This window comes from Callionymus lyra, chromosome 4 (genome assembly GCF_982586985.1).
Source record: "Callionymus lyra chromosome 4, fCalLyr1.hap1.1, whole genome shotgun sequence".
NCBI classification, from domain to species: Eukaryota; Metazoa; Chordata; class Actinopteri; order Syngnathiformes; family Callionymidae; genus Callionymus; species Callionymus lyra.
In genome coordinates, this window is record NC_141821.1 from 12,690,124 (window position 1) to 12,709,128 (window position 19,005).

The window sequence follows — 19,005 nt, forward strand, 5'->3', positions numbered from 1 at the left end:
AGCACGATCGCACAACATTCCCTTCTCATATTATCACAAAGAACCTGATGTTGAAAACTGAGCTGCACAATCACGGCGGGTCAGCGGGGCGGAATCGTTTGGTCGGTTGCCAAAATACACGCAATCAGAGATAAACACAACAAGCCAGAACTTGTTGTTTTTTTGCTTGTACGCGTTGTTTTAGTAAACGACATTTGCATAATGGCAATATGTCGACCGCTTTGATCCAGTTTGATAAGTTTCCGTGAAATCTTCAAAACTGTTATTTGTGTGTTTGTAGGTCGGTCTGTGTCTGATCTTGTCTACATATGTGCGTGTGTGTGCATGTATGTTCATTGTTGTGTGTGCTTGTGTGTTTGTCAATGCGTGTGTGCACATGTGTGTTTTTTATGTGTGTGAGTACATACCTCACATTGTGCCGCCCTGATTGTGCCTTTTTTAATGCATTTGTTTGTCGGTGTGCGTTTTATTATGTCTGTGCATTCCATTTTGTGCGTTTATGTTTTCATGATTGTGTGTCGATTTATTTGTGCTTGTCTGTGTGCACGTGTGCGTTTGTTAGTGTGTGTGTGTGCCCGTTTGTGTTTTTGTTACCTGTAGGCATGTTTGTTTGTGTACATGTAGGCTTGTGTGTGTATTCCTGTGTTGGTCGGTTCATTCTTGTCTTTGTCTGTTTGTTCTAGTGTGTGTGTGTGTTTATGTGCACACACATGTTCTTGTTTGTGGTTGTGCATATGAATGTGTGTGTGCATGGATGTGTGTGTGTGTTTGTAAGTGTGCGTCTGCTGTTTGTTTGTTCATTTTTGTTTTCATAGATCTTGAGAGTGTGTGTACTTACAGTGTATTCACATGCATGTCAATGTGAATGTTTGTGTATGTCTTTTGAATGCATTTTCCTAACCACACAAACGCACCTTTATTTTACCGCCTGTTGACATGACATTGTGCTTTCATCTCAACCATCATTTTTAAGCATGTAATTATTGAGCAGCCTCTTATTTACCTTCTGTACATGTCATGACGGGAGCAGCTGCGGAGGACGAGCGTTTAACGGTTATTTGTCGAGTGTAACTGCCTGAGAAAGACTTTAGCTCGACTCATGTGAACTGGTTCAGGAGTCATTTCATAAAACCAGTTAATCACGATCAATGTGTCAAATTAACCTCAGGTTTTTAGAGCGAAAAGTTTGGGTCAACGGTATAGTCCAGAACGACCATCTTTAAGCTTTAGTTATGTACCATATCTTTACTCGCAGGCAGCGTTACATAATTACAACGAAATTTCCGAAGACAGAGCAGAACATTTTCAAATCCCATGACAGTCCGTTGATGAGTGAAGCTAAAATATCTTGGTTAAGGACAGGGAAGGTCTGTCCTCTTGGGGGTGAAGCTCACAGCCATATGTCACTTACACCAATTATTCTTCATACAAGTCTCCGTCTTCGGCAAAAGTGGAAAAGGCGAGACAATGCGATTATTAAAACTGACTGATAGCATATGTTGGGAGTGTGTCCTCATTGAGGGGTCGGATACACCGTGAAGAACATTAAATATGTGACTGTGTGATTAACACTGTTGCTAAGAGGATTTCATTATCCCAGAACAATATATGTAATCTCTATATATATATATTTTTCTTACCATCTATTTCAATAGAAATATCCTTCTTTCTTGCTTTGGTGACCCTTTTATAAACAGCAGCTAGAGATGAGAATACGTACACAAAACGATGAGATGAGAGCTGAGAAAGCTGTGAGATTGTAAACACTCGCTTCGGATTGTGTTGTTGTCTTCATTATGTAGCAACACGCACGCATTATTCTAGGTCAATGGCACCATTGAAGACCTATCTAGCAGAGAGATCAGTGCAGGAGCTAATTACACTAATAGGCTCGAGCCAAATGTTTGGTACCAAACTACTTGGAATAATTTGAGTGTCGATAAGAGACACCAAGAATGCACATTATTCTTTTTCTTCTTTCATCTGAGGAACCCACTTCTCCAGCAGTAAACATTGTCTCATATGAAAGAAGTTCATTATAGCTTTGCACGGCAGCAACTGAGTTTTGTCCAGAGCACAATTCAGAGCAGTTTTAGTGTATCTGCCGATCAAATGAGGTCTGAATCAGCGGATCTGTTGTGTGGAGTCCCTCAAGGTTCTGTTCTGGGTCCTTTATCGTTTCTGTTGTACTTGATTTCCCCTGGGTAAAAATCATTCAGAGATTTCCTGATGTTTCTTACCACATTTTTGCTGATGACATCCAGCTCTAATACTCTTTTGTTCCAACCCCCTCTAAATTAGTTTTTTAAGCAAGCAATGCAATGAAACAAGCAGTAACTCCTACATTATCTCATAGGAACCTATGGTATTAAACCACATTTTCCACAGATATATACATCAATTTAAAAATAAAAACGCTTTTATATTCATAGCGACGTATTCCAAACAATTCTGCCTCTGAAGAGTAGTAGAATATTGCACTTCAAAGTTATGAAACCAAAACTGAGCCATTTATCAAGTAAAATTCAGAACTTTTTATAAATGCAATGCTGCACACAAACTGCAGCAAAAGTTGTTATTTTCCAAAAAGTGCAGTCAAAGCTCTTTGGCTTTCCTAACATAATTTTTTTCTTATCCTCCCCCAAAAGTGTTGCAATGACTACAGCAGGACAGAAAAAAAACACTGTGCTATTCTGATGATGTTCTTCTTGGGGATTTGGGGGAACACCAAAAGCACCAATTTGTCACCATAGCAACCCATTCTGCGCACCTTTCTACTTACATCATCTTCCCCTTTATATTCTTCATTGACCATAACTTCTTATGTTTAAGCTTCATTAAAAAAATACTGAATTAATGAAAAATATAAAACAGTCTTACTTATGTAGCTAAATTGGAATAACTATATATGTATATATAAAATTCTCCTTTTGTTAATTGTAAAGGGCAGAAAAGGGGAAATTTGAAATAACTAAATAACTACCATATGTAATAGATATTAAATAAGGATGATTCTTTCTCAGCTTTCTGCAATTCTCATAATCTGCCTTTTCTCTTTCTCCTCTTTTGTCCAAGTTTTTAGAGTAAGTAAGTAAGTAAATAATTTAAATTAATAGAGTTTCTTGATAATGTTTATATATGGGTAAGGCTGGTTCTATCAGTAAGTTCTAAAAAAGGATAATATATTTTTGTATCCTTTTCTCAGAGTCAAAATGTTTATCAGCCCATTACATTAATAATTAATAGACTTCTTAGGAGAAGTAAATTCTGCTGACAATCTCAACAAAGAGTCACTCAAAAAAGAAAGTAAATATGATCCATTTCTTGTGAGCTTGTGTGTTATATCATTTTTTTTCAATAGATGGTTTAAGGGGCATCATGCTATTTTTATTCTCGCATTAAAATTAAAAAAAAAAATTGGAAATATTGAATGCCCTCCAAGTCGTCATTTAATATAATGAACGTTTTCAAATGTGTGTGATCACAAACCCTCCACATTTAAACTGCACCTTTCTCCAAATAGCCAGGATATAAATGTTTGATTCTTCTGCTTGATACTGTTGATATTCAATTACGTGGCACTGATAAGCGGATTAGCACACGTAGCTCTGTCATCCATTATCATTGTGTTGTTTAATTTTGGCTTATTGTTTGTTCTCGGCTAGTCAATAGGTATACATTAGTCTATGAAAGGAAGGATTTTTCAAATATAGATCATCTAGTTGGTTTAAAAAACAGTCTCTTCTATGCTGAACTCACAGCATTTACAGGAGTGAATGAGCACTATAGGTGTGATGAGGACAGGCAGGGGAGCAGTGGTTTAACACACTGTGACAACCCCCAACAATAAATGACCAAGAAGATTCATGCACATGCCATCCATTCATTCATCTATTCACACATTCACACAAATAATTAATAAATAAAAGCTACTCCTGCATTCCTACATAACATTTTTTCAAAACAGAGATTGACTTAAAAAAGGGAAATGGAAAAAAAATGATATGGGAACTAAAAAGTTACTCAGCAAAGCATGAAAGAAGGCAGTTAATGGAGGACAGACTAGAGGGAGTGGAGGGGTGAAATTGCGATCTAATGGTCTCCCTCGCTCATAGCTGTGAGATCCACAGCTGTCGGGGTGCACCGAGACAAATAGAGGTGGTTCAATCGGGGGACCGAAGCATCCAAACAACCCCTTCTTTTTTTTTAACCAGGGAAAATTAATTTGGGACTGTTCAGTAAAGCAACAGCATCCAGCTGTGCGCCGGCCAATAAACATGCCACATGTATTTATTTTCATGAACTGCAAAGGAGACGCATGATTGAGAAAGTTGGGCCGACGACATTGGCTGCTGTTGCAAAGGGATTCTATAAAATGTGACCTAGAAATTAAGGCTGTGAAATATAGAAGCGAGCTGCAAGAAGATGGGAATTAAAATGATGGCATGATCCAAGAGCGTCGAAAGATTGTGGCCAAGACGAGCTCAACAGGCGCAGAAGCATGAGTTGCATTAGACAACCATCAGCATTGAAACCTCAAATATAAGATAAACAACACTGGAAAACGAAGAGTAACAAAAAAAAGGGTGCTAAAAACAAGATCATAGCCATCATCATTTTTGGGAAAAGTGTACTAATAATACCGCTTATAAACTTTGTACGTTATTTTAAATAATTTGTTTAAAGCACTTATGGGACTATTTTGTTGAGCCTTTTTCACAATCAGAAAAAAAACAAAAAGAGAAAAAAATTCAGGTTAGTTGATGACCAAGTTGTTCACTAGCATGTGTGAGTGGTTAGAACTACAATTGGCTGGAGATGCGTCCAAGGTGACCCCTACCTGTAAACCCCAAACATCTGGGAAGTACCCCTTTGACATTTAACCAACTACTCTAATTTTATTCACTTTCTAGTCAACATCATTACAACTAAAGATTGGGATTATTTTCAGAGTAATCTGTCTTTTTGTAGTTATACAATGTCGTCCTCATGTTTTAGCCCGAAATTCTTCTGAAAAAATTCTATATCTTAAGCTTGTGTGTAGCAGAAGCTAAAGCATGCTACACACACAGGAAACAATGGGTAAATCTCACAATTGGAAGAAGAAAATTTAGCGTCTTTTACGACCATAATGTGGACAAACATTTTTGCCTGTAACTCTAATAAGGAACCGATTGCTCTGAAAATAATCCCAACCCTTAGTTCGACATGAGCGAAATTTAAATTTTGGTGAACTATCACTTTAGGTATAACGCCAAACATGATAGAATTGATTCCATATTTTGGCTCTTATTGATGACAAATGGTTAAACGTTTGAACCTTTGATGAACCTTTAACGGCCTTGTTTGAATCTCAAACAACATCAGCTACAGAGACCAATTACAATGTCTCCCAAAATTCCGTGTGACCTTTCTCAACTGGAGTTTATCAGAGAGCCATCGCCCAAACAAAGATATAAAAAGACTATATTTTCACAAGCTACGCCTCAGAGAAAACATGTGTCTGCTCCTTTTCCTGACCCCAGTTTAATATTTAGGTCAGGCTAATGCAATGTCGCCCAAACAAGCCCAAACTTGGCAATTGGCTCAGAGTCAGTTCCGAAATGATTCCTAGTTTCTACTGTTTTTGTTTGTTGCCTGACTGCAATACTACAAGTATTTATTTATTAACAAGGGCGTCCATGACCTGAATAAATCATGCTTCCTCTCATTTGGATGCGGCACTACATAAGCCACTGGATTATGACGGCCTTTGAACTATTCCTTCCAGACAGATGACTGGTTATTAATTCATCCATTCTTTTGAAAAGTGTGCCTCATTATCATCCCAATATCAACCCATCCCATGAGAAGTTGTGAGACCGAGCCGTCAATTTTTTTTTTTTTTGCACTGCGACTTCATAGGCTTGTCAAATTAAAAGTCTATCACTGACACTTTGAGGATAACTCGCCAAAAAAACAGAGGGGAGGATGAATTATGTAAGCTTGCGCTAAATATTGCATTACAGAAGAGACAATCCCACATGCCCACGACTTCTAGTCTGGAGCCGACATCAATCAGAATGCCCTCAATGTAGAGAGGGTAAACCAATATTCCCTTTTTACACCAACCAAGTGTAGCCAAGAGGAAGAGTCGGTCGGCTTTTAAGATGGAGCGCATCAGAGATGAAGGGGGGAATGATTGCATCACTACTGGTTGTTAAAACATCACAGCCTCTTGGGAGATTAAGATGTACAGGCAATTCTATTGATGTTACCATTAGTACGATTTGATATTGAAGAAGAACAAGGGATTGCCTTTTTGTCGAGCAGCATTTGGGTTTCAATCCACGATGAATGAACCAGATACTTGCAACCAGTCAGAGAAAAAAGAAGATACTTTCCAAATTTTGTTGCTAATTTGAGGACATGAAATTAAATGGAAGTACTTTAGCCTACTATGGGAGTCGCTTCTCTCGTCCTATTTGTACATAGAGAGCAGTGAAAACATGAAAAGATAAATAAAGGATGTCCCATTAATTAATTTCCTTACAAAAGAAACAGGTTTATTGATGGAGCAAGACACCCGTCAGCAACTAACTTTTGAAATACTATCAATATTTTATTATCACTTGAAAAGCAGATAGGAAATATGATGATTCCAAATATACAGTTTGTGGATGAGCAAGGAGATCATTAGTTAGAGCCTAGCCAGAATTGTACCCACAACAAATTAGCTTAACCTTGTTTTAGTCGTGTTATCTCTGGGTCAAGGTGACCCGAAGGCCCGAAAAACAAATGACGACCTACCTGGCTTCCAGAAATACATATTCAGTGGTGGTAGTCATTCACCTTAACCAGGGTGCCAACAAAAAGAATACCTAAAACACTTTTTTTCAGGCCTTTAGGTCACCTTGACCCAGAGATTACACAAGGGTTAATAAAATATTTTAGAGTAACTTTTTCTTTCCTGATCATCTGGTTATAGCAGCAACCATTGAGCAAATGTATTAGCTATACAAATGATGTCTCATCGAGTTAAAGAGTAAAATGAGTTCAGGGTATAACAGGTGGAAAATAATTATGCATACAAAAAAAAAAGCCGAAATAGTAGTAGTTAAACCTGCTATGATGTTTTGTTTAGAGATACAAAGACAAGAAGCCGATTGAGAAAGAAGAAGCTAATGCTAAGGCTTCCATTGAAGCGACTTGAAAGGATAAGGAGTATCACAAAGAGGGTCAAGTTTGGATACAAAAGGTACATAAAGATGCAGTTAAGTCACAGGGAGAAGAGACAGGTGACATGTGGGAGGGATATACATTTTTTAACTGGTAAAAGAAGAAGACAACGATTACTTAGTCAAGTTTAAACATGAATGGAATACAAGTGACGAATATTAAGATGGAGAAGGATAACTTGCTGAGACAAATGAGGATAATCTTTAAAATAAGTAACTTCAAATTGTTCCAGGAAAAAAAAGTTATTAGTGTTTTAGAAGTTTTTATACCCAGCAGTTACAATTGTTTTTTTTTCCAAGGGATCTTTAAGGACAAAAACCCATTAAAATATGTAGATTACAAGCAAATGACTCCCAGTGGTTCTTTGTTTTCCTTCAAATGACTGCATGGGAAATTGTACAGAAACTCAGATTTATGGTAAAAACTGCATAAATGGCTCCCTCAGTACAATATTTCACAATCTATTAGTTTTACTGCTAATCACTTTTCTCTTGCATGCTGGTGCTTTTATTGACCCTTTATCGGTACAAGCAGCCTCCTGCTATTTCCCCGTGTTTCGCCTTTTCATCAAGTCCCTTTATTCCCCTGCAGCAAGACAAATGGAGATAATTGAATTGCACCCAATGGGCCACCGGGTGAATCAGTCTCATATTCAGAATTTTTGATGAAGCCCAACCATAATGTCTGCGTTATTATTTTCTGCCCAGAACATCCTGGCATAATTGTTTTCATTTTAAACCCGGGTGTGATAATAAGAGATGGATTCACCAGGCGGTTTTATTCCATCACATGAAACATTAATATCTCTCCTTGATAAGTAACATCAGTTAAAGAAGCAACATGAGCCAACAAAAGAGTTTGGTTGGTACTTTTTTTCTACACAAGTACCATGACATCTTGATTGATGTTCCCAGAGTCCATTGGTAGTTTTAGAGATGTTATGTTATTGCAGTGGGACAGAGATGCTGACAAAGGAGGAAAGATAGTTTCTTGAAAAATGCAAATCTTTGTTTGAAAAAGAAAAGTATGCGCCAGCAAACAATAAAGAAAGTTGAGAGTCTTGCTTTGACAAAAATAAATCTATGACTATAACTGTGATGAACTGGAATTCAACAAAAAAAATCTTGGCTAATCATATAACAAAACATTGGAATTCTTAATCCTTGTGTTTTCTCTTGGTCAAGGTGACCTGGAGGCCCGAAAACAAATATGTTTGTGGTATCCCTTTTGTGTCATAAATACATATACAGCGGTGGATTTCGTTCACCTTTACCCAGAGACAACACAAAGGATACCACAAACACATTTGTTTTTGAGCCTTTGGGTCACCTTAACCTTTTGTGTGGTTTCACACAGAATTTGCCATTTTTAAAATACATATACACACATATATATATATATATATATATATATATAGTTCAAAGAGTCACTAGTTTGGCTGACATCAATACAATTTTCAGTGACTAAACTGTACATCATGTCGCATCACTAACGTCCTATAAAGATCCTAATCCATCCGATCACCACTGTCAGTCCACCCTGCCTGCACTTTCCTCTTCATCACTCTTGATATCTGTCCATTAGTCTTACATCTTTTGACTTTAAGTATCAGTACCATACAAGTATTTTTTCTTTGACACAATTTAGCCATTAAGTAAATCAAAATAAGATTAATTTGTATGAATAGTTGCTCTATAATATACATTTGTTTAAATCTTAATTTCTAAACTTTAGAAAGATAACTAAAGGTACTTGCTCCTCCAGTGTCACGATAGAGCCTCTGTTGCAAAGTTGCCAATTTTCTGCATGTTCATTTTAAAAGATAAAGACTCTTGTTGTTTTTGTTTCAGGTTTAATCATCCTGGTTACTTCAAAAAATCCAAAAATATTGGTGGTCACATGGAAACTCAGACTCTCCGGGTGGGTCGACTAGGCGAAGTTACTTCGTTTAAATCACAGCTAGAGAGTTCTACTACATGAGAAATATGAAGAAAAATATGCCCTTATAATGTTTCTAATGTATATTGTCCTCAAGAAATTGGCAGATTCAATGAAAATGTACTTGTTGACCAGAATTGCACACGATTCCACGTACACGGCACTAATCCCATAGGAGCCTATAGAGGGAGATAAAAGAAGACTGATGAATGTGGCGTGAAGCAGCAGCCAGTTATTTCATATAAGGTCTTTTCTTGACTGAGGAGCTTAACTTGATCCTTTGTTGCAAGGGAAAAAAATAAAGCATTGAGAAATTTCTAAACAAGCGCCTTGGACGTTGATTCATCTGCCAGATTGATTTGTTTCGGAAAAGAAAATGGTTCCTAACAATTCTCCTGCAAACCACAAGATGTGTTCCAGATCTTTTCTTACCGAAGTGACATTTTATAAGAAGCCTGATGCACAATAACAGCCACCTGAGGAGAAGTGCACGCTGTGTTCCTTGTCAAGGAGAATGAAAAGGAAAAAAAAAAAAACAGGATTAAGTTTATTTTACATAATGGAAAATAAAGGGCATTTAAAGTCCACATGCATGGTAATGACTTGCACGTCAGTGTCCATGTGTGGTGCCACAGGAAGGAGTTGAGGAAGTGGTTTCCCCACATGTCCGCCATATGTCGAGGATCCCTGACAGGCACGTTTAGCTGGAGCCTCGCAGTTCCACAGACACGCATGGCAGACGCTCTGGTGAGCGGTCATTAGCTTCCACTGAGCCCTCGTGGAAATGCTAAAACCCTATTATTTGCTTAATTTGTCATTTCCCCCTTTGCACCAGTGGCACGCTGGCCGGTGGCGAGTGCCAGGTGTGCAGACGAGCCAAGTGGCACTGCGTGACAATGTATAGAGGAGGTGATACGAAGGAAATAGTGAGTATATTATATATATTATGTAACCCGACTTTAAAATTAGAATACGCTTAAAGTGAGCAGAAAATAAAATATTAACTTTGAACCATGGTCATTCATTCATGCAAGTGGTTGTGCAAGGCTATTAAGACAGAAGCTTCCACAAATTAAGACACCATCACACTTTTCCTACCGTCAAGAGACAGTTTTACAAATGTAAATTGTATCCAGACTGTGACCTTGTTTGCCAGAACATTTTAGTCTCTTGTATGATTAAGATTAATACCATTGTCTTAGCTCAATTACTCGGTGATGAAAGCTTCTGACATAATGGATCCAGATGGAAATCTTAAAACTTTATTTTATTCTGTTCCAGGCTCACGTTTCCTGAAATTTTAATTTAAATCTGTACAGAACCGATAGTTATTTTGCTAGCAGAGAGAGTTAGACATACCTCTACCAAACCATATTCTATTTAGCATCGTTACTTATGTATTAGATTAATTCAACCTTCGCCAAAGTAATCAAACACTAGTTTTACTTGACTGCCTTTGAAACCGATTTGTTCATTTTACTTTTTTTTGTTAGCAAAAATGTCTATCAAAAACCTCTCCTTGCTCCAAAACAAACATTTTTGTTGAATCACAAGAAATGTTGACTTGAATTACTCCATAACGAGTCAGAAATTCACATAAATGGTGAGAAAGTTGTTTTTTTAAAAGCAACATTTGGAAAATTGTGACAAAAGATATAAAAGACTCATCTGTAGCCTTGAATGAAGGCAGATTCTACATTTGCACTGGATTGACAGTTTGACAATTGGGACATTTTCACCGAAAGCTGGTTTCAAAATCTTTCTTCTTGTGGTTGATATTCAAGACAATATACTAAATACCCCAAACAGAAGAAGTGAACCTGAAAATCTTAGACTGTGATAGTCAAGTCATGACGATTGGTTCTTAACATGATTTAAAATTGATGGACAGGCAAAGTTCCCATCTGTACCGATTCGCCTCTGTGATAGTGATGACAATTAATCCGTCTTTCATGGCGGTGTCCCTGCTGCTGGTGATTCTTAGAAGAGAGAGCCAACAATTCATTTGTCTCAGATAAATCAAGAATGGAAGCAGGACATGAAATGTATCACGGCTACAAAAGCCATGAGCATGTCCTCATCACAACTTACTGTTGTGAACTTCATCCGTCGTGACAGTTTCCCATGAGGAATGAAAGTCAGATGATGTACTTTAACCAAATAACCTCAGTGTCTGTGCGATTGTGTTGTTAGCGGAAACATGTCCTCAAACTAATGATCAGCAGCCTCCTAATGTGATGTTCCATTTGATTACTGGAAATAATCATACTTTAGAAAGTGACAGCAAAATATAGTGTATGTGAAAATATTTTCTATAAGTGCAAACAGGGATAGTGTATTGGCAAGAATCTGGCCATACAATACATATTACGATACATGTGCGATGATATGATATATTGCGATAATGTAGGAACAACGATATATTGTATCTTTTAAAAGATTTAATTGTAAGAAAAACATTATAGCATGGTAAATTATTCAATGCTTAACATCAGCCATATTAGATACAGCTACAGTCAGATATAGACAAAATCATTAACTCAAGATTTTTGTGAAAAAAGATAAGCTGGTCCACATGTCCCGATTTCATGGACCTTATCAACGTAGCCACTGTCTTGCTTTGTTTTAAAGCCAAATTAGGTTCAAACATCAGCTTTAAAAGCTCTTGGAACCTGATGTATCCATTCTTTTTCTGGCCGGAGGTTTAACTGCACACAAACGCATTGACGCTGTGAATGTTTGAGTGTTTATTGTGAAATAAAGCATCAAATGATTGTCTTTTTTACACAAGCTATTGAAATCTAAAACCATAAAATAATGAATTAAAATAAAATGTGATTTTAAAGGTGAAAAAAAAAAATAGATTGATAGAGTGCTATCAAATAAATACATATTTATATCGATATTTTCTTACACCTCTAGTTGATATGGCACCAATAAGTGGTCTTAGCTATGTTTGCTTCACTGAATTTTTAAAAACATACAATATACATAGTATGCAATTTATACAAAATGTATATTAAAAAATGTGGATGTATGCTCGATATTAAAAATCTTTTAATTTAACAGGCAAAATTGCACAAGAATTGAACACGTCAATGTATTTTTTTTAAAGAACAAATGATGTCAACCTTTTCCTCAAGTCAAGTCTTCCTCTCCAAGGTGCAGTAGATTCCTTATGACCATGATTTGAACTACCCCGTCTGAAATCTCAGCAAACGAGAGGTTACAAGAGCGGAGTCCATTATGAAATAATAAAAAGTCTTCACTCCTCCAGCCAGCTGTAATCCCGACCCGCTTTGTTTATAGTTCCATCGAGGTGGAGACTCCCTGGATTAATGACGCATGGTGACAAACCATGATGTTTGACCAATCACAGCAGAGTGTGTGTAGTTGTGAGAAACAAGATTTAATCCCCAGAAAAAAATGCATTTTCAGAGGGCGGGGCTTAAGATCATTTTCATATTTCGATTAAAAGAGAGTTTTGTACAAACAGACACATACTGATGATACAATAGAGTCCAAGATCCATTTAAGACACACTTAAATCAACACAGTAGTCGCTCTTTAAGGAAATGTATTCAGTTTCTCATTTAATCACAAGCTAAAGCCCCGCCCCCGCCTCGTCAATATTGACATTGGTAATTTGCATACAACTAATCAGGTCAGCGTCTTATTAGGATTAAGCAGGAAACTGCAATGCAGTGGCTTTGGTCGACTTCAATTAAACTGGGATCTGGACCACTTCCTTTTTTCCCCCCCCCCCCGCTCAGAGGTTTGGCAATGAGGAATAAACAGTGTAGCAAATCAGGGCTCACAGCATTAACACTTGATAATCAGAGTCAGAAAATGAAAGGTTGCAAAACAGATGGGCTCCTTTTATGCAAATGTTATTGTGCAAAAATGAGCCCGAAAGGCTTTGCCATTTTTTTTTTTTTTTTTTTTTTTAATCGCCTTAATTGGCAAGGAAGCTGAAGGTGCCAGACGACGCAGGTGGCAATGTGGCCCCACTTTCTTCCATCCTGTGAGAGAATTGTATTTAGTGTAACTTCCGGTTACACCATCTGTAGGCCGAGCAGCTCGGTGTGGCGCTGCCGCTTCCCAAACCCTGCGGAACGGATACAGTAGCGGGTCGTGTTCCGCCGCCGGGGCCTGCGCTCACCACGGCAACGGTTGCCGGGAATAAACCTGCGGTTAAGAAGCCGAGTATAATCCGCCTCTGCTGCTTTCCCTCCCATTTGGTGGCGCGAACATTCTGAGTGCTGATTAGCCGGTGTAGTCTGGAGTGTGGCCGGATAACAAGGGGCTCTAATCCATCTCTGACTAGCAATATCTGCAACACTTCCTTCTGAGTATTGAACGCAAAACAAAAAAATGTGAAAGTTGTCAAGTGTATGATTGTATATCAATGATGTATATATTGTAGACTAAGTAAGTAAGTAAAGGTTATTTGTAAAGCACCTTTCTAGACAAGGGTCCCAAAGTGCTTTAACAATAAATACATAAAACAATACACGGTTAAAATATTTACTTTAAAAGGCCAGGACACATAAGACAAACAGAGGAGTACCAGAAAATCAAGGAAAAGCCTGCACAAATAAAAATGTCTTAAGATGTTTCTTGAAGGAGTCAGTAGATCATCAAACACAGAGCGAGAGGAAGAACGTTCCAAAGTTTAGGAGCAACAGCCTGGAAGGATTTCTCTCCTCTGGTCCGGAAGTGTGTTCAGGAACCATCAGTAGATTCTGATCCACAGACCTCAGAGCCCGAGCTGGGGTGTAAGGCTGGATCAGATCATTGATGTAAGGAGGAGCCTGACCATGAATAGATCTGAAAGTAAGAACCAGAATTTTTAAATGGATCCTGAAAGAAACTGGCAGCCAGTGAAGAGTTTTAGGGATCGGGGAAATGTGAGTTCTTCTACTAGAGCGGGTCAGAATTCTAGCTGCAGAGTTTTGTATTAAATGCAGACGAGACAGATCCTTCTTGTTTAGATACAAAAATAATATTAAAACAAATAAATGTAAACAGTATAAAAATAACCAGTGATTAATATTCAGAAAATTTGTCTTATTCGTTCGAAATCGTAAAATGATTTAAGAAGATTTTGTTGTAGTTTTCTTTTGTAATTGGATTGGACAATTGATTATTCTCGTTTGTTTCTCATCCTGTTTCAAATGCATGTTCTTCTTCATGCATTACTGTTGAACACTTGCTCAAATATACCAGATGAAAAACCCAACTTTTTTAACTTGTTATTTATCGGAATAAGGTTCACATTGAAAATGTGACCATTCAATCGACATCCCTTCCTCGTGATTCAGAGTCGTTTAAACGAGTCGCACAAATAGCAATCAGCTGTTGAGTATCAGTTACTGAGAACCATGTACGGCCATTAAAACCAACAAAAGCCCATTAAGAAATCCGATTGAAGATGGATCGCACTAACTTCTCAGCCTTCTCTTCATGCTCAGACGTTGTCTTTAAATCACATGAGCAGCTCACGCGAAAGAAACCCGACTCGCTCCTGATGAAATCCAGTTCTTTGGACACCGATCAAATGATTCAGAGGACGTCATGGACTTGGTTATATGCAGTTATACGTGTGCAACTTCTCCTTCCTAAAATATTAAGCAAACCTTTTGATGTCTGTCCCTGGTCCGTGATCAATCTTCCCGTCAATGTGTTGTTCATCAGTGGAAGTCCATATTAATGCGTTTCTTCTCTTGTTCCCCCTTTTTTTTCTCAGAAAAGTCTGCTCTTTAGGCACCAGTCATCTGCTCAACAGGGGACTGGAATTACAGGAAATAGTGCGATTAACTATTGGCACGCACCACGCACATGAAGAACATATGTGAAAAAGCCTATCTGTGGTCTTCACCCTCTCAAATGTGAGAACAAACATTCATATTTTACTAACAACAATATGAGAAACAGCTTGATGAGGATTTCCATCCAACCTGAACGCATGTTCTCATGTCTCAGTCAAGGCCATGTTGAGAGAGTGGGCACTGATCCGACTCTAGATCGACCTCTAGGGCTCAGCAACACCTCTGACTCTATAAATATGTAAAGTGCTCGCCGGTGTTCCACAGACCCTGCTGAGCTCTGAATCATTCAGCTGCGGTGCCCTTGACTTGTTGGGGAACAGCCAGAGTAAACAATGTAAATACTTCATGACGGACTGGAACCTGTCGATTCACTCGCACAACCTGCATCAATGAAACAGTCTGATCGTCTACCACGTCATTATGGGAGGAAGGCGGTGAGACCAGGTTGTCTGTTGACGTGTCGCTCAATAATTCCACAGCTGTGCTGGTGATAGAAAAACAGCTTCATGTACCTACTGAGTCTAAATCTACTGAGAAGACTGAACTGTCATTAGCACGACCTTGGAATCATCTTAGTTGACCATTAAATAGAACTAGTTGAACTTCAGGGGCATCAAACCCATCACAAAAGGGGACAAAATATTTGACAGGCTAAGAAATGTATACTTAGAAAACCTTTTGCAACAGGAAGCATCAGCCTGATGATGACCTTGAATTCTTATTATTTATCTTAAAGTGCAATTAATGTTTCGATCAAGTCTCTTTTCAATTGATCTTGGACTCATTTTTAATTCACTTAATTTGAATTATTGACAATGGTAGATGTGCTTAAGCCCCACCCACTTAAAATACTTCATCTCTGTGTAAATTAAATCTCTTTTACCATAACCACAAGCATGATCAAGCATCGATGTCCGTCACATTGCATCGTCAATCCGGGAAGTCTCAACCTCAAAGAGTCTTGTTGTATAAACAAAGCGTGATTACAGCTGGCTGGAGGAAGAATTAAGCCATTATTATCATTATGGGATTCACTCTCGTAACCTCTCGTTCGTCTAGATTTCAGACGGGGTAGAACTTTATAAAGTGATAGGTTCAAAACATGGTCATGATGAGAGACTTACTGCATCTTGGAGAGGAAGATTCAACATTTGAAACATGTGAGCGAGTCAGGAGAGTTGGGTTTTTACATTAATTGACCTTTAGTAATCCTTGTTATCCTTTTCCCAACAAATGAATGACCTTTAAGTTTTAACTTTATTGGAAGTCTCTGTACAATAATATTCCCTTCCTCATCTTAAAAAATTTAAATGAACATGAAATGACTTAGTGGGCCTGATTTGGCACCTTTATCCCATAATTATTTTCCCAGTAACAACATTGGCAACACAACATCTTCCCAAAAGCAACAAGCATAACAGTATTCTAAACAATTGAATGAAATGCACCGATTTACAGTATATGATGCGATTTCCGCTGGCTTTTTCCAACTGATTTAATCGATATAGGATGACATAAGCCGTCTGAACTTTTCTGTTCGATTAAATATGGTCATCTACCAACCATTGAAGGATATTGATTTTATTTTAAATCCAACCACGTTCTTGAAAACCTTTAAAAAAAAAAAAAAATTAAGTAGCGACTCTAATAGTCGTAATAATAATAGTTTTATCCAATGACCACATTTAACCTTTATCATAGGACTCATCTCCACATCATTTGATCACACTATGGTTGATGATTGACAACCATCACTAGACTTTCCATTACAACCAAGATTGGTTGTAATCATACATCAACCAATGTCAACCCCGTTTAACACAATAGGTGACAAGTCACTTCAAATAGTGTTTGCCTACTTGCCATGTATGGACGGTCCTCTTGGAACACTCAATGTCCCTCAAAAGGAAACATATGAACCATCTCTTCATGACCACAATGTGACATCTTCCTCGCACTTCCTTTGACGTTTCAATTCATCAAATATTAATATACATTTGAACACTGTTGGATCCACCGATGCCAAGTCCTTCAGGATTTATTCATAAAAACGTCATACAATTACGCACAGAAAGTTGCTGCAAACGTCCATTTCCCAGAGCTGGAGTCACCAGAACCATGACTCATCAACAACAGCTGTTAAGAAACCTACGTCTTCGCAACATATCTCGTGAAACTGATGGCGTCAAAACCTCCGCATCAGTTGTCAGCAGTGAGTCTACAGTGGTGGCAATCCAAAAGAAAAAGGAGCTGTAACAATATAATAATATAAACGTGGAAACAATATCTAAACCAGACAATGAGGAATGACGTCTTCTGCTTCTTTTGAGGCCATTAATGCATCATTAAAAGTAAAACGTAAAATCCTGTGACTAGTTGATGACCAACAGGTGTCAGAGGTAAAATAAGAACCAATTTCTAGAACTTTTATACTTGTTTTGAATAACAGTGTACACAAAACTAAGCAAAAATATGGAGTCAATTAATTTATTAATATACTCATGAAAATATCTTTGGAAATAGACCTCAGGTTGTTTGTCCTTTTTTTTTTTAATTCCCCGTTTTCCATATTACACTGCAACAGTTGAACGTCTTGATAGAGTCAAAGCGTTCACACATGCCTACTGTCAAACTCTACCGACACACATCTCATTTGGCAAATCGTTGTGTTGTGTAGTCCACCTCTGTCACCGAGTGTGACCTCCCTCTGCTAAAGTTTAATTCTCCGTCTGTGCACGTCGGAATAATTGGACTCTCAGGGCTCGACGGAGGATGTTTGGGTGAATCCAAGCCAGCGTCTTGGCAGAACCATCAGGTTCTCTTCTTGCATGTTTGTGATCTTGTGGCATCTGTTCGTCAGAATGCGATAATCAAATCAAAGCGATATCCACGTTCCCGAGAGTTCCGCCAGGGCCGTCGATCTTAGACTAGCGACGGAAAGATGTGAAGCCCGAGAAGGATGCCAGAGTGTTGTTGTTGGAGTGTGTAACTGAATGAAGCAGACACTGGAGTCAGATGATTAATAGCGAGCTCCATTATGGAAAGGCCTCCCTCATAAGACGCTCTCATCTCTCCGGGGGGCCGCCACAGGACTGCAGGCGGGGTTCGCGCCGTTGTGTTTTTTCATTACAAGAATTTCCTCATAACGCAATGTCAGATCAAACAACCCTCTCGAGGCAGACAGAAACAGAAACATACTCCTCAGATGGGCCCAGACTTCAAATTAATCCAGGGAGGATGTTACTGATTCAGATTTGTTCCTTCAATGAAAACATGCCTGACAGGAAAAGTGTGACTTTGTGGCACTGAACATTGGAGAGAGAGAGAGTATTTTCTTTATGTAATAAATCACTGTGATCTGGGTGGTTTTATTTGATGAAAGAACTTTGTGTGTTGGGTTTACTTGACATAAAAGTCAAACGTATTAACGCGACCAGATTCCTTCAGAACTCTAGCAATGGTTTGAATTAGTTTTATGGAAAGCCATTGCAATAACGCTAAAGGGATCGGCTTCTTTTTCATTTGAAAATGTTTTATGAAGACAATCAGGAGAAAATAGTCTCACGATCATGTGGCACAACATAGGAATGGTTCATTATAAAAAATAAATCTATTTCCATTTTTTACTGTGTGTTTTCGGTCCAATTTAAAGTGTTGCATTTGTAATTTGCTAAACCTTAACATAACCTTGATATGATGAAAGCTAGAGTATATAAATGATTCCATTTGATGATATCTACTCATTTCCCATTCAAAACAGTACAAAGATTAAGTACTTTGCACAAACCGAAAGTCCATAGTAGGGCCGTAAAATATAATTTCACAGACCACAAATGGCCCGCCGGCCAAAAGTTACAACATATTTTAGTTAAATAGATAAAATAGTTAATAAACAAAACAAGACATCTGGACTTAAGTCTTCTGTGATAAATCCGTTCGAATTATAGTCTTAGAAAAAGAAATGCATCCTGAATGAAATGTTTTATAGAACACAAATAAGAACATGATATGGAGAAAT